General features: G+C 43.7%; 1 protein-coding gene across 2 annotated transcripts in view; it reads left to right on the top strand.

The window, feature by feature from the left end:
* PAPPA2 (pappalysin 2) overlaps positions 1-17,887 on the top strand; it is a 364,705-nt gene that overhangs the window by 188,745 nt on the left and 158,073 nt on the right. The window lies entirely within an intron of this gene.

The raw sequence follows: 17,887 nt of genomic DNA, 5'->3' as shown, positions 1-17,887 counted from the left end.
TAAACACGCCATCGTAAATTATCTCATGAAATTACACTGTTAAACGTTTTACACAGATTTAAGTTCCAAAAATAAATATTAACAACATAAAGCATATCAGTACCTATCAGTGCTGCCTCATCAGTGCCGCCTATCAGTGCAGCCTCATCCGTGCCCATCAGTGCAGCCTCATCAGGGGCTACCAGCGCAACCCATCAGTGCCCATCAGTGCCGCCTATCAGTGCAGCCTCTTCAGTGCCGCCTATCAGTAGACATGTGCAATTTGTTTAGTTTCAAATTAGTTTTTTAATGAATTTTGAGAAATTAGTTAATTCCAAATTTTCGTATTTCCGATTTATCGTATTTACGAATTTTTGAATTTCCGAATTTTCGGGTTTCCGAAATGTCGAATTTGCGAATTTGCAAATTTTCGTATTTACGAATTTCCAAATTTTCGTATTTCAGAATTTTCGTATTTCCGAATTTTTGAATTTCCGAATTTTTGAATTTCAGAATTTTTGTATTTCTGAATTTACGAATTTTAGGAAATTCAGGTTTTCGAATTTTCGAAATTCGGAAATTCAGAGTTTCGAATTTTTCAAAATTCGGAAATTTGAAAATTCTAATTTCGGAAATTCGGAATTTTCAAAAAATTCTAATTTCGGAAATTCAGAATTTTAAAAAAGGGAAAATTTAAAAATTCGAGATTCGGAAATTCGAAATTGCAAAATTCGAAAATCTAAAATTCGGAATTCTGAAATTCGAAAATGGGGAATTTCCGAATTCCACATTTTTTGAATTTCCGAAAATTCGTTTTTTTTTTCGTTTTCCTTTCATTCATTTTTTTCTGAAATTCGGGAAATTCGAAAAAAAGATGTTTTTTTTTATTCGTTTTTTGCTTTTTCTGTAATTCAAAAATTCTGAATTCCAAATTTTCGATTTTCGATTTTCTGAAAAAAGCAAAAAAACAAATAAAACAAAAAAAGAGATTTTTAATACAGCTTACCTGTAAAATCTTTTTCTTGGAGTACATCACGGGACACAGAGCGGCATTCATTACTATATGGGTTATATGGAGTACCTTCAGGTGTAGACACTGGCAATCTTCAAACAGGAAATGCCCCTCCCTATATAACCCCCTCCCATAGGAGGAGTACCTCAGTTTTGTAGCAAGCAGTATGCCTCCCAAAATGGTCCTCAAAAGAGGGGTGGGAGCTCTGTGTCCCGTGATGTACTCCAAGAAAAAGATTTTACAGGTAAGCTGTATTAAAAATCTCTTTTTCTTTATCGTTACATCACGGGACACAGAGCGGCATTCATTACTATATGGGATGTCCCAAAGCAATGCTTACAATGAGGGGAGGGAGAACATCTCCAAGACAAAAGGATTTAATTTAGAGATATACTCAAATCATAATAAATCCAACTTATTTGAGAAAAATAATCTTAAATTTTAAATTTAACTCAAAAAAAGAGGAGCCCCCGGAATCCGAGGGTCTCAAACTGCAGCCTGCAGCACTGCCTGCCCGAAGGCAGTATCAGTATTCCTTCTTACGTCCAACTTGTAGAATTTTGTAAATGTGTGGACAGAAGACCAGGTTGCCGCCTTGCAAACTTGAGCCATAGAGATCTGGTGGTGCGCTGCCCAGGAGGCGCCCATGGCTCTAGTAGAATGAGCCCTTAATGATACTGGAGGAGGCAACCCTTTCAAGCCGTAGGCCTGAGTGATCAATTGCTTAATCCACCTAGAAATGGTGGACTTCGCAGCTGCCTGCCCCTTCTTGGGCCCATCCGGTAGAATAAACAGCACATCTGTTTTCCGGATCTTCTCTGTAGCTTTAAGATAGGCCTTCATGGCCCTGACAATATCCAAGGTATGCAGCAACCCTTCCTTTCTGGAAGTAGGTTTAGGGAAGAAGGATGGTAATACCAAATCCTGGTTCAAATGAAAACTGGATATGACCTTCGGTAAGAAGGAAGGATGAGGGCGGAGAACGACCTTGTCCTTATGAAATATAAGATATGGTTCCTTACAGGATAAGGCTGCCAGTTCCGAAACTCTTCTTGCGGAAACTATGGCAACCAAAAACACCAACTTCCTTGTCAGTAGAACCAAAGGAACTTCAGCCAACGGCTCAAACGGTTGTTTCTGTAAACTCGACAGAACAAGATTTAAATCCCACGGACAAAGCGGGGATTTAACTGGAGGTTTAATACGTAAGACCCCCTGAAGGAAGGTCTTAACCAGCGAGTGGGTGGCCAGTGGCCGCTGAAACCACACTGACAGGGCAGAAATCTGTCCTTTGATTGTGCTTAATGCCAATCCTTTATCCACTCCTAGCTGGAGAAAACTTAAAACTCTATCTATGGTGAACTTGCGAGGAAGCCATAGCTTGGACTCGCACCAGCCTATATAGGCCTTCCAGACCCTGTGATAAATCACCCTAGAGACCGGTTTCCTGGCTCTGATTAGGGTAGAGATTACTTTCTGAGACAGACCTCTACCCCTGAGAATCAAGGATTCAGCTTCCAGGCCGTCAAATTTAGATGCCGTAAGGCAGGGTGGAGGATCGGACCTTGCGATAGCAGGTCTGGCCTTAGAGGCAGAGTCCAAGGGTTTCCCACTACCATCCTTAGGATTAGTGAGTACCAAGCCCTTCTGGGCCATGCTGGAGCTACCAGGATAACTGGTATGTGCTCCACCCGGATCCTGCGCAGCAGGCGGGGTAGTAACTGGAGCGGGGGAAACGCATAAAGAAGCTTGAACTGATGCCAAGGGCAAACCAGAGCATCGGTTCCGCAGGCCATCGGATCCCTTGAGCGGGACATGAACCTGTCTAGCTTCTTGTTGAGTCTCGATGCCATGATATCCACCTCCGGCACTCCCCATCTTTGGCAGAGTGCTTGAAAGACTTGTGGATGCAGAGACCATTCCCCCGGCCATAGAGTCTGGCGGCTTAAGAAGTCCGCCTGAAAGTTGTCCACTCCGGGAATGAATACTGCCGATATGCAGGGCACATGAGCCTCTGCCCATAAGAGAATCAAGCTCACTTCTCTCTGAGCGGCCTGACTCCTGGTCCCCCCTTGGTGATTTATGTATGCCACTGCCGTGGCATTGTCTGATTGAATTCTCACCGGGAGCCCCTGCAATTTCGACGTCCAAGCCCTGAGGGCTAGTCGAACAGCTCTGAGCTCCAAGATGTTGATGGGTAAAAGCTTCTCTGGCTTTGCCCAAATACCTTGGCGAGTGGAACCATCCACAATCGCTCCCCAGCCCGTCAGGCTGGCGTCTGTGGTCACTATCTTCCAAGCCACTGGGCTGAAAGATTTTCCCTTCAGTAGATTCTGAGGGTCTAACCACCAACACAGACTTTGCCGGACTCTTGATGAGAGAGGCAACGGGATATCCAAGGCCTGTGGCCTTCTGCTCCATGCTGACAGGATGGCTGCCTGCAGGATGCGAGTGTGGCTCTGGGCGTATGGCACCGCCTCGAAAGTAGCCACCATCTTGCCTAGTAATCTCATACATAGGCGAATAGTCGGTTTTTTCTTGCTTAGAACCAGTAGGATTAATTCCTTGATGGCTTTGACCTTCCTCAGAGGTAGGAACACCCCTTGTTGTTCCGTGTCTAATCTCATGCCGAGATATTCCAACTGCCTTGTGGGCTGGAATGTTGACTTTTCTTGATTTAGGACCCAGCCGAACCTCTCGAGGTATTGGACCGTGAGGGCCACTGCTCGTTCCAAGCCGGGAGATGAGTGGTCTATGACTAGGAGGTCGTCCAGGTATGCTAGGATCGTGACCCCTTGGATCCTTAGCTTGGCTAGGATTGGAGCTAGAACCTTCGTGAACACCCGGGGGGCCGTAGCCAACCCGAAGGGAAGCGCCACGAATTGGAAATGACGCGAAGCCACCATAAAGCGTAGATATCTTTGATGTGGCTGATAAATTGGAACATGAAGGTAGGCATCCTTTATGTCTATGGACGCCATGAAGTCGTCTTTTTGGAGTGTGGCAGCTGCTGACCGCACGGATTCCATCCGAAATGAGCGGACTTTTAAGTATGCATTTACCATCTTTAGGTCCAAAATTGGCCTGACATCTCCATTGGGCTTTAGGATGATGAATAGGTTGGAGTAGAAACCCAGCCCCTGTTCCAGGACTGGTACCTCTACTATTACTTCCTGGGAAAGTAGATGATCTAGAGCCGACCTTAATGCGGCTCTTTTCTCCAGATCGTTTGGAATCCTCGACTCCTGGAAATGAGGAGGAGGAAACCTTAGGAATTCTAGCTTGTAGCCTGTGGCCACGGAAGACCGTACCCACTCGTCGGGAATGCTGGCTTCCCAAATCTCCGAAAAGAGTCGCAGCCTTCCCCCCACCTTCGTGGGTGGGGGCGCCCCTTCATGAGGTAGACTTGGGGGCTGGTTTTGCTGGCTTGCGAAACCACTGCCTCTTGCCCCTAACAGCCTGTCCTCGTGATCTGCTGTTGAAGCCGAAGTTTGTTCTTGCAGGAGGCCGTCGATACTGCTTGGCATTAGAGGGCCCCTGCCCAGGGGAGGACTGTCGTTTAAACGCAGGTCCCTGAACCCTCTTCTTAGTTGGCAAGAGAGTACTCTTGCCGCTTGAAATGGTCTGAATGTATTTATCTAAGTCCTCTCCGAAGAGCCGTCCTCCATGGAAGGGAAACCCTGCCAGGAGCTTCTTGCATGGGGGCTCAGCCTCCCAGCTTTTTAACCATAAGAGTCTTCTCATATGGATAAGGGATAATGATAAACGTGACGCTTGTTGGATAGAATCCTTGATTGCGTCTACCGTAAAACATATGGCCTTAGGGACATCCGAAAATTCTTCTGCCTGCTCGGCAGGAATAAGTTCAAGCATTTGCTTAAATTGATCCGATAAAGCTTGAGCGACTCCAATCGCAGCCACGGCTGGCTGTACTACTGCCCCTGCAGAAGTGAAGGAGTTCTTAAGTAGGGCTTCCAAGCGTCTATCAACTGGATCTTTGAAAACCTGTACGTTTTCTACAGGACATGTTAACGATCTGTTAACACATGAGATGGCTGCGTCTACTGCAGGAGAAGCCCATCTCTTGGAAAACTTTTCTTCCATAGGATATAAGACAGAAAATTTCTTAGGTGGAAAGAAAACCTTGTCTGGTTTGTTCCACTCTTGGAACAAGACTTCCTCCAATAGAGGATGGATCGGAAACACAGCACTGCTTTGAGGCGCCCTCAGTGAGCCCAAAGCTGAAACCGTGGATACCTGGAGATCTGGTACAGGCAGGTTGAATGCCTTATGGACCAAGTCCGTCAAGCCCTGAATCCACCAGCTCTCCCTCAGGGAGACTGCCCCAGACTCCTCTGTATCCGGATCTTCGATCCCTGAACCTACTTGGTCTCTGTCCAAGAGGTCCAATTCCCCAGAGGAAAGGACCTCCTCTTCCGAGGGTCCGCGCACGGGTGACGGAGATCTATTCCGCTTACTACCCCGCATGGCTGCGGCTATCATTTCTCCCATGCTTCTCCGCATCTCATTTAAAGAGGCGAGTAACACCTCCTCCGTGACCACCTTAGGGTTGGGTTGACTCGCGTCAGCTCTAGCCCCAGACCCCGATGGCCCAAAGGCTCCCTGTGGGGAAAGCAGCGGCATAGCTCTATCCGAGACCTCAGATTCTGCGGGGGAATCCCCACCTTTTGTACCCTCTGCTCTTGATGCCATGGTACAATACCGAGGTACACCTGCTACTTATTGGTACCTGGGACTTATAATAGTTAAATGCCCAAACACCTGTTTGGGGAATAAAAAATGTTTCCTCTACCCTAGATGACACTTTTTTTTTTTTTTTTTTTTTTTTCAAAGAAAAACTTTTCTTCTTTTTCTTTTTTTTTTTTTTTTTTTTTTTTTCTCAATCTAGGCAAGAAAAAACATTCTATCCCCCTGAGTAGTATTGCCAAAGAAAAGACTATGAGATGGAAAAGAAAACCAGCCTATTCCTAGGCTAAACCACAATCTTCTGAAGACTGTAGTATTCTTTCTGGCCACTGTGTGTCCTCAGCGCCCCGTGCTTCACTCCAGTCCTTCCTCCCTTAAGCCAGAGAAATGAATGAGCTGTGGCATCTAAGGAAGGGCCGCCCCTTCCTTTAAACCACTGACCCGCCCTTCCCCCCCAGCTAAAACGGCGCCAAATGCGTCTATAACACGTGCACGCGCACCGCGCGCGCGCCCGCCGACGGGGGGGGGGGTTGGGAGGAAGGGCCTCTCCGTTCCTGCAGCCGCAGGCCTGGAACACACGAGGAGGTCAGCGTTTTGCCTGCCTTGCAGGCATGAGGGAGAGGACTGGATAGAGCATCGCCTGGAGGCTTGCAGGTAAGCATAGCTCTCTGACACACACATACACTTGTACATAAAAGGCCCCACTCACAGCTTTTGCAACACTACCAGGGAGGTCACTTTTTATGGGGAAATATAACATATAGAGCCATCCTATCTTCATGATATGTGACTGGTTTGCCAGATGCAATGCATAACCTTAGGCATGTCCCCTGTGACCTCCCAGAAAAAACTTGCTAAGAGCCAAGCCCCGCAGGTTTTTTCCCCTTACTTACCTGCTCCATGCCGCAGGACTTTGCCAAGCAAGAGGTCCAATCTTCCCCCATCTCCGTGGGGATGTCTAGACCTTCAGGCCCTGGGAACCTTCTTCTTCCATGAAGGATCCACTGTCCTGGGCCCATACAGCACCCTGGCAAACAGAAAACATTAGGCGCCCCAAAGGTTTTCTAAGTTCTGGGCCCAGGGTCCAGCTCTCTTAAAAAGAAAGCATTATGGGCTATACCCCAAGGGTTTGGGGTCCGGTTACTGACCACTTTAGCGCGCAGGCTTTTTTGGACAGAACCGGTAGCTCACCTAATCCCAAGGATGCGGAGGCAAGCTAAACCATGACTAACACCTAAGACACTGGCGTAAAAACTGAGGTACTCCTCCTATGGGAGGGGGTTATATAGGGAGGGGCATTTCCTGTTTGAAGATTGCCAGTGTCTACACCTGAAGGTACTCCATATAACCCATATAGTAATGAATGCCGCTCTGTGTCCCGTGATGTAACGATAAAGAAACATTTTTTTTTGAACCTCTATGGTAACAGGATTAAACAAGGGAAGTGTTGAATATGCAGGTGGATATAAAATGTTAGGTGAGGGGAGATATCTGTACAGTGCAAATCTCTTCACAAATTGTATCAATTTTATTTGCTATCTTCTAGCCATTGAGTAAGCTTGTGGGATGAGGGAATAAAGTACAAAGTAGAGAGTTAAAGGTAGAAAAGTGTTAACTAACTGTGTGAGAGGTCGTTAATGAGAGTGATAAAAATGTTACATGGATTTATTAGCGTGTTTGCTGTATTGTCCACCCCTCATTTGGACTGCTTTTAGACATACAATGGTTTAAGACTCCAATTCTGTGCCCTGTAATATATGGTTAGGAAAATAGGATTTTTTACTTACCTGTAAAATTCTTAACATTACAGGGCATATGTCTTTCGTCTGTTTCTTACAATTCACTCCTCGTTGCTTGCTTAAAAAAATTAGGCTTGCTAGAAGTGGGAGGGGTTTTAGTAGGGTTGTTCTTACCATCTGAAGACAACTGCATACAACCCATTGTCTAAGGCTGCATACACACGATCGGTCCATCCGATGAGAATGGTCTGATGGACCGTTTTCATCAGTCCAAACCTATCGTGTGTGGGCCCCATCGGTTTGTTAACCTTCGGTCAAAAAAATAGGAACTTGCTTTAAAATTTAACCGATGGACGCCTAGCCGATAGGTCAAAACCGATCGTTAGTACGCACGACCATCGGTTAAAAATCCACGCATGCTCAGACTAAATTAGGGGACGGGAGCGCTTGTTCATGTAAAACTAGCGTTCGTTTTGGAGATAGCACATTCATCACGCTGTAACAGACAGAAAAGCGCAAATCATATTTTACTAACACAAAATCAGCTAAAGCAGCCCCAAGGGTGGCGCCATTGGATTTGAACTTCCCCATTATAGTGCCATCGTATGTGGTTTACGTGTCCGCGTTCTGAAACGATTGGTTAATTAACCTATGGTGTGTAGGCACATCAGACCTGATCGTGTGTACGAGGCCTAAGACTCTGATCCTGTGTCTTATAGGGCTCGTACAGATGGACGGACTGTCCGCCCGGAGATTTCTGTCTGATGGTTGTACACACCATCAGACAGAAATCCCCGCGTACACGATACGTGGGGACGTGGCCACGCCGTCGCCGCGACGATGACGTGGCGACGTGCGCGGCCCTGGAAGTTCAAAGCTTCCACGCATGCGTCGAAATCACTTCGACGCATGCGAGGGATGGCGGCCGATCGGACATGTACGGTGAGTCTGTACAGACGACCAAACATGTCCGACGGACAGGCTTCCAGCGGACATGTTTCATAGCATGCTAAGAAACATTTGTGAAAATGATTTTACAGATACTGTATATACTCGAGTATAAGCCAAGTTTTTCAGACCATTATTTAGGCTGAAAAACTACCCCCCCAGCTTATACTCGAGTCAGCAGTAAAACAGCGTGTCTTCCTCTGTGTAATCCATATGCAGCCGTACCTTTTTATTAGTAAAACAGCATGTGTCTGCCGCTGTATAATCCAGTCTGTTTGGCCGTCCATTGTAAGACAGCCCCGCCTCCTCCTCGTCTGTGATAGGCGGAACACTGATACAGTTTCCCAGCATCGTATCAGTGTTCCTCTATCACGGACGGACGAGGAGGAGGAGGCGGGGCTTTCTTACAATGGACGGCCAAACAGACTGGATTATACAGCGGCAGACACACGCTGTTTAACTAATGAAAGGTACGGCTGCATATGGATTACACAATGGCAGACACACTGTTTTACTGCTGACAGTGAGAGACTGCATATGTGGGCACAGTGAGAGACTGCATATGTGGGCACAGTGAGAGACTGCATATGGGCACAGTGAAGCCCTGTACACACGATGGATATCTGATGGAATATAATCTGATGGATTTTTTCATCGGATATCCGATGAAGCTGACTTTCATCAGTCTTGCCTACACACCATCGGTTAAAAATCTGATCGTGTCCAACGCAGTGACGTAAAACACCACGACGTGCTGAGAAAAATTAAGTTCAATGCTTCCGAGCATGCGTTGTCTTGATTCTGAGCATGCGTGGATTTTTGACCGATGGACTTTCCCACAGACGATCATTTTTTTCTATCGGTTTTTTAACCATAGGAAAAATTTGGAAATGGATGGAAAAAAAAATGATGGGGCCCACACACGATCGGTTCGTCAGATGAAAACGGTCCATCGGTCCGTTTTCATCAGACAAACCGATTGTGTGTACAGGGGTTGAGAGACTGCATATGGGCACAGTGAGAGACTGCATATGGGCACAGTGAGAGACTGCAACTGGGAAAAGTGAGACTGCAACTGGGAACAGTGAGAAACTTTTCCCACCCTAGGCTTATACTCGAGTCAATATGTTTTCCCAGTTTTTGTGGTAAAATTAGGTGCCTCGGCTTATATTCGGGTTGGCTTATACTCGAGTATATACGGTAAGTCAAAAATGTTTTGGGGGATAACATGCTAGAAAATGTTGGTTACATTTGTTTTTAGTTATTGTAATACTTACATAGTTCTTTCAGCAGCTAGACACATAAATGGATAAAATGGCTGAGATAAAAACTTCTTATTGAGGTTTGTAGCGCATCTGAATCACAACTTTTGACTCAAGTGCTTACACTGCTGAACTAAAACTTTGATCATCCATCAAGTCTAGATTGGGCTAAACTGCTCATATAGCAAGCTGTGAGACCGGAAGTGAAGAAACCACTAATGCAGCATCCTGTCCTCCATATAAACGTTAGATGAAAATACTCTGCTGTTGTGTTTTCTGCACTTTTTATGCTTAAAGTGTGGTCTACCAATATTCTTTGCCTTTTTTAATCATGCATTTTATGTAAATGCGCCCCACTTTTGAGATTATCAATGACAAAAGCACTCTGTATAGGGTATTAGTGTCTCCTGTACATGGTTTGTCAGGGGAGGCCTTGCAGCATGAGATCTCCCCTTTTGGTTGCTTAGGAGTAGGGTGACCACATTTCCAAACTACAATTCAGGGACACCCCCTTCCCAAAAATCAGCTTGTGTTGTAATGAATCACAGCACAGTGATTGGACACAAGAGCCGGGATTAATGATTTCTCCAATCACAAACAGGGGGTGGGATTGTGCTCCTCCAGGCATTCCCGGCCAGGACAAGTACTGTCAGTGAATAAAGCGGTGAAGGGGCAGCCTTTTTTGGGGGCATCAGATTGGCCCGGGGGGGGGGGGGGTGACTGTGTCAGTTTCATTCCGGGACACTGTATTGTGCTGGAATGAAGGTGCCCGGGACAGACCTGCAAAATATGGGATTGTCCCGGGCTTAATCTACTTAGGAGTAGATTAAGTTGATGTTCTTCCATATCTACATAAACCACCTTTTAAATTTAGCATTCTAGAAATAGGCAAATCTGACATTAATTAATGACTGCCACCGACATGCCACATATATAAGGCTTTACATCTACTGGGTAAATAATCACTAAAATGCTTACCTTTCAGGAGAAAATTATACTTCACACTTTCTTGTTTCCAGTAATATTACTAAATGCGTAAGGCCGCGTACACACGATCGTGTGTGGGCGCCATCAGTTATTTATCCATCGGTTAAAAAAAAGCCAACTTGTTTTAAATTTAACTGATGGATTCCTAAAAAAATGATCGTTAGTAGGCATGACCATCGGTTAAAAATCCATGCATGCTCAGAATCATGCATGGAAGCATTAAACTTATTTTTTTTCAGCACGTCGTTGTGTTTTACGTCACAGTGTTCTGACACGATAGTTTTTTTAACTGATGGTGTGTAGGCACGACTAACCAATGAAAATGGTCCATCAGACCGTTTTCATCGGATGGACCGATCGTGTGTACAGGGCTTAAGAATTAGGTCATGTGATCTCTGCTACCTCTGACCCTCCCATTTAATAGAGGTTCCTCTGCTTTTGGTCTCATGTATAATAATGCTGTAGGGAATTTGGAGTAGCATTTTTATCAGAAAAGTAAATATTTTAGCACGATCATTACTTTTTTGGCACACCCCACTTAAAATGTTGCAATGAATCTATTTGCTTTAAGTTGTTCTAACCCCACTTGCTTCCTTTTGTTTTTTGTTTTTTTTAGTTTGAAGTATTGAAGCATGCATATAATAGTTATTTTAAACTCCCTGTCAAACATCTCTAAAACTCCTCCAGGGTAGAATACCTGATGAGGCACAGGAAAGGGGTTAACACATCAGAGAACGCAAGAAATGTAGAACATATGACAGAGACAAATGCCAGCCCATTATTAGACTGATGTGAATGACTAATGTGTCTATGTGTGAGGAATAGTGTAGGACACAGTGGGTGGGGATCTGTGATGAAGATAATAAGTCATTATCCTTGAAACTAATGAACCATACTGAATGTGGGTGGTATATTTTTTAAAATAAATTTTGTGATTAATTTCACTTTAAACTAGTAATTGCATTTCTTCTCCTAAATAATGCAGTTGAAACTGCATTCTGGAGATTGGCTTTTCTAAAATATGCAGTTCAATTGAATACTTTTCTGGTGATTACTTTTTATAGAGCTTAGTGGCCTAGAAAAGCTGACTGTGGCATCTTTAATGAATTTGGAACTGCAAATCCCAGAATCCTTTGTTCTTTTCATTAAAGTTTTGATAATTATGATGATTATATGTCAATCAACATGAAGACAAATGTGGTCCCTAATCTTAAACAGAGCATCCCAACTTTGGGAATATACTGTATACAGTGCCTTGAAAAAGTATTCATACCTCTTTTCATGTTGCAACCAAAAAACGTAAATGTGTTTTTTTGGATTTTATGTGATAGACCAACACAAAGTGGCACATAATTGTGAAGTGGAAGAAAAATGCTAAATGGTTTTCATTTTTTTTATAAATAAATATGTGAAAAGTATAAAAAAAATACTTTGTAGAACCACCTTTCACTGCAATTACAGCTGGTCTTTTTGGGTATGTCTCTACCAGCTTTTCACATCTAGAGAGTGAAATGTTTGCCCATTTTAATAGCTCAAACTCTGTCAGATTGGATGGAGAGTGTCTGTGAACAGGAATTTTTAAGTCTTGCCACATATTGTCAATTGGATTTAGGTCTTGACTGGGCCATTCTTACACATGAATATTCTTTGATCAAAACCATTCCATTGAAGCTCTGGCTGTATGTTTAGGGTCATCTTCCCATTAACTCTGACAAGCTTCTCCATCCCTGCTGAAGAAAATCATCCCCACAACATGATGCTGCCCCCACCATGTTTCACAGTTGGGATGGTGTGTTCAGAGTTATGTGCAGTGTTAGTTTTCTGCCACACATAGCATTTTGCTTTTAGACCAAAAAGTTACATTTTGGTCTCATCTGACTAGAGCACCTCAAGCTATGTTTGATGTGTCCCCCAAATGGCTTCTCGCAAACTACAAACAGGACTTATTATGGCATTCTTTCAACTATGACTTTCTTCTTGCCACTCTTCCATAAAGGCCATACTGTATTTGTGGAGCACACGACTAATAGTTGTCCTGTGCCTCATGCACACTGGACATTTTTACAACTGCTGTTTTTGGCTTCAGACGTTTTTTTCCCTGCAGCCAGTAAACTCCCCTGAAACCATAAGCTTTTGTGAGAGTATAGCTTTGCTAAAAAATACAAACGCTGAAAAACGCTAATGCAAAAACACAGCAAAAGTCAAGTTTTTATTTTTATTTTTATTGTATTCTACAGATAAAGCCACTGGCATTTTTATAATGTCCAGTTTGCACGAGGCCTAATGCCACGTACACACGATAATTTTTCAGCATGAAAAAAAAAGCAGTTTTTCAGCATGTAGAAAAACTATGTTTTTCCAACTTCATCATTAAAACGACGTTGCCCACACACCATCGTTTTAAAAAAATGATCTAGCAAAGCGCGGTGATGTACAACACGTATGACGGCACTATAAAGGGAAAGTTCCATTCGCCTTTGGGCTGCTTTAGCTGATTCCGTGTTAGTAAAAGACGATTCACGCTTTTTTGTCTGTTACAGTGTGATGATTGTGCTTACTCCATTATGAACGGTAATTTTACCTGAACGAGCGCTCCCGTCTCATAACTTGCTTCTGAGCATGCGTGGGTTTTTAACGTCATTTTAGCCCACACACAATCATTTTTTACAACCCAAAAAACAACATAGTTTAAAACGACGTTAAAAAATGCAACATGTTCGATTTTTTTTTCAGAACCTGAAAAATGATGTGAAGCCCACACACGATCACTTTAAATGACATTTAAAAAAAAAAAAAAAATTCTTGCCGAAAAATGATCGTGTGTTACGCGGAATTATAGTCAACAAAGGTAAAAGCTTCTGTTTTTAGGAAGGACTTTTAAAAGTTTCAAATTCCAGACAGGGGTAGGTTCAGGTTGAGAACAGATTAAAAACATCCCTTAAAAATTACATTTATTACAAAGTTTGTGCAGAGCCACAAACATCTCCATTCTCCAGAGACTTATTTGTATCATGTTAGTATTTCTTCATGTGAAGTGGAAGGAAACTCACATAATTAAAAAGTAAATACATTCTCACTAAAGCTGTGGATATCTAACATTCGGGCTCCTTGCTGAATGATTGTGTTCTTTGAGACCAAGCAAATAAGGTGAGAGAAAAAGTGTTGCAAAATCTTCTTGAATCTGAAACTCGAGGCATCAAAATCAGATCAATATTCCTTTTTGAACTGTATTCTTAAGCTGCGTACACATGATCGGAATTTCCGACAACAAATGTTCGATGTGAGCTTTTGGTCGGACCGTGTGTACGCTCCATCGGACATTTGCTGTCAGAATTTCCGACAACAAATGTTAAAGAGCTGGTTCTCAATTTTTCCAAAAACAAAAGTTCTTGTCGGAAATTCCGATCGTGTGTTTGCAATTCCGAAGCACAAAAATCCTACGCATGCTCGGGATCAATTTTCTTTCAAATATTTTATTAGGTTTCATATGAAATACAGTGTACAATTAAATATTGTACGTCGTGCAACAACGTTGTTCACAATAACATGGAATAAGTAGGCAAGGTCACTAACGAGATACTATTTATAATATAATAATAGTAACAACAGGCAAGGCTGGATAATATTAATAATATTTTGAGCATAACCAGTCCCTTCCACTAGAGCGGCACCCCGAATGGGAACTTTAGTGCCACTAAAGCGGGAGGGGCCCGCACAACCTACAACATATTTCGGTATTGAAGCTGAAATAACAAGGTACAAAACAATTAACAATGCACAGGTCTAAAGTATTGCTCGGTCAGCTCGGAATCAATTTGACGCATGCTCGGAATCATTGAACTTCCTTTTTCTCAGCTCGTTGTAGTGTTGTACGTCACCGCGTTCTTGCCGGTCAGAATTTCCGACAACATTTGTGTGACCGTGTGTATGCAGGACAAGTTTGAGCGAACATTCCGTTGGAAAAAAAATCCACGGTTTTGTTGTCAGAGTGTCCAATCGTGTATATGCGGCATAACACTTAAAAAAAACTGCTTACTCATCTCCTTTTCAGCTTAAAGCAGAACTCCAGTTTTGAGTAGTAAAAGTGACTCACTACCCAAAACCCCCCAAACCCCCCTAAACCTTATACATACTTTGTTCCTTCAGTCTTTTAGCCGGTGTGACGATGTCATTGGTACTTCCTCTTCTTTCTTAGCAGCAGCAAGGGGTGGGCATTCTACCTAGACTGTTACATTGCTCAGTCCTGAACTATTGTGAGCCCAGAATTTGTGATGACCCCTAGAATGTGTGTCAGCAACCGGTTGGGTTCACAGGAAATGGGCAGAATGATATATCTGTCGCTCTGCCTGAAGAGAACCAGTGGCATGAAGAGAATAAGTACAGCTAGGGCACTTTTTTAATACAGGATTGGGAAGCCTAAAAATACTAAATTGAAGAACTTCGACTTTAAAGAAGAATTCCAAGTATGGATATTTTATGCACAATTACATTGGTCCAGCTTGGATCATTGTACAGTACATTATAACAATGCATATACCATACCCGGCCGATCCCGCTGGAAATCACTAATACAGTAATCTCCACTTGCTTCCAGGTCTCATGCTGAGCTGCTGCCCTGCTGCATTCTTACCACAGAAGGTCGGCCACTTGGCATGGGTGCCATTCAGAGAATGCTTTGTATTTTCTGAATGAATGCAAAGCATTCTCTGATTGGACAAGGTGGAGAGCGTGACGCAATTACCCTGTGGCTCCACCTCGTTCAATCAGAGAGTGCTTTGCATTCATTCATAAAATCAGTGGTGTATTTAGGTTTTGTGCTGCCCTAGGCCTGACTAAACTTGTGCACCCCCTAATTTAAATAGGATCCACCCCTTCCTGTCAAGGTCACACCCCTTCCTGTTTAAGACCTGCCCTGAAATTTTCCTGTGGGGACCCTACTTCTGAGGTTCTTGGGGAGGGGTTCGCTTAATCTGAAGAGATTTCCTCTCACTTCCTGTTTGGCTATGGGGCAGGAAGTGAAGGGAAATAAACGGATGGCAAAACAAAATTAACTGGGACTATAACCATCCCTTACTCAATCCAAAATGGAAAAAACTATGCCAGTGGTGCAGCAGAAAACATATAGCACAGTGATGAAGGTATGTGGTCCAGGCAGTGAGCAAAGGAAGGATTGGGGGCAGAAACAAATAAATTCATCTGTTTATTTTTCTCATCAGCAATCAATAGAAATAAAATTAAGATTCCTTAATATGTACAACCAATACAAGCAAAGGATTGCAGGAGAGTCCTACTACCTACCTGCCAGGTATAGGTGACCATGTCAGTGTCCTTTTTGTCTGCACCATCCCTATCAAACCGGCAGCAGTGTGGCTGCATTATAGGGGCGCCAGACCGATTTGTCTTGCGGCCCAGTCCATTTCATAAGACTGGTGCTACACTAAAAGTGTAACGCAAGCTGGCGGGGACTCTTTTCATGCTGCCCCCCTGCAAAGTACTGCCCTAGGCCTGGGCCTTGTTGGCCTAGGCCAAGATACAGTATTGCATAAAATACAAAGCATTCTCTAAACAGCACCACTGCTAAGCGGCGGATCTCCTGTGCCTTTGCATCATCAGAGGGAGGCAGAGGCAGTGAGAGGGGCATCATTTCAATTTGCCAAAATGTATATAAGATTTGCAGAACATACCAGCGACACAGGCATCGGATGCAGTAAGAGGAATATCAGTCGAATCCTGTGCTGTAATATTAAATGTGGCTGTGTACACTTTTTTGATCTGAGTTCAGGTACACTTTACCTTTAATATTACACACACGTCGTGTTTTCTTGTATTTCTCCATTAATGAAACCCATATGCTTATATGTCAGCTGTAAATGAATGGATTGGCAGCACCTGCTTCACCCTCTGTCACACACCAGTAGGTGCATTCATGTTGTACATAATAAATGTGGGCATATGTAATATCTTAGAATTGGCAGTGGCTTTAAATGTACCACTGAGAAACTTAACTTGTTCTGTGTGCAGCTTCACCACGGGGTATGATATTATTTTACTTGGCACTTCTTTCCATGCCATCTTTGAATGAGCCTCCCTGCGACTCTTGTCATTCCTTGATCTTTAGATTTGTTTATACAGGTAAACACCGTAATAAATACACAAACAAACCTATCTCTTTAGATTGAAGAGTGCAATTGCCCAGTTCCTTTTAGAGCACTAGAATTTGTCTTGTCTCCATTATTAGTTCAGCAGTACAAACAGTAGTTTATTTCTCTGTAAAGTGGACCAGACAGTTAAATAAAGTACTCTCATTACAGGGTCTGAAAATGTTCTAAATTGATTTGGATCTTTACTAATTTAGGTAAATATTGATTTGTGTCTTGGGCTACAGATCTGCATTGGTTTGCTTCTGATCTCTTACCTGCAACCCTAACCACAATCCGCTTGTACTTGCCACCCAGACCGACAAGTTTGCATCTTCCACATTGCCAAAAGTCTGTAATATTTCATAAAATTGCTAATTACTGCAGCTATGTTATGTTATTTTGTCTCATTGCTACCTTGTTACTGCAGACTGCAGCCATAGGACAGGGACTTGAAAGATCCTAGGGTGGATGCCTGGAGGCTACCATTGCTGACCTCTCCTTCTCAATATAATGTTTCATAATAGGCAAATTGTAAACCTCAGTGCACATTACCATAACAAATACTAATTTACTGGCAGGCAGGTGATTGTGCTAGCTGCAGTATTCTCACGTGGTGTACTGTCTGTGTCCTCTGCAGTGTGCACCTAAAGCTACGTGGTGTGTACTACCTGTGTCCTCTGCAGTGTGCACCTAAAGCTATGTGGTGTGTGAACTGCCTGTGTCCTCTGCAGTGTGCACCTAAAGCTACGTGGTGTGTGTACTGCCTGTGTCCTCTGCACTGTGCACCTAAAGCTACATGGTGTGTGTAATGCCCGTGTCCTCTGCAGTGTGCACCTAAAGCTACGTGGTGTGTACTGCCCATGTCCTCTGCAGTGCGCACCTAAAGCTACGTGGTGTGAACTGCCTGTGTCCTCTGCAGTGTGCACCTAAAGCTACATGTTGTGTACTGCCCGTGTCCTCTGCAGTGCGCACCAAAGCTACGTGGTGTGAACTGCCTGTGTCCTCTGCAGTGTGCACCTAAAGCTACGTGGTGTGTACTGCCTGTGTCCTCTGCAGTGTGCACCTAAAGCTACGTGGTGTGTGTACTGCCCATGTCCTCTGCAGTATGCACCT

Source organism: Rana temporaria, chromosome 7, assembly GCF_905171775.1.
Source record: "Rana temporaria chromosome 7, aRanTem1.1, whole genome shotgun sequence".
NCBI classification, from domain to species: Eukaryota; Metazoa; Chordata; class Amphibia; order Anura; family Ranidae; genus Rana; species Rana temporaria.
Note: the sequence above shows the minus strand (reverse complement) of the source record. Positions and strands in the feature narration are given on the sequence as shown.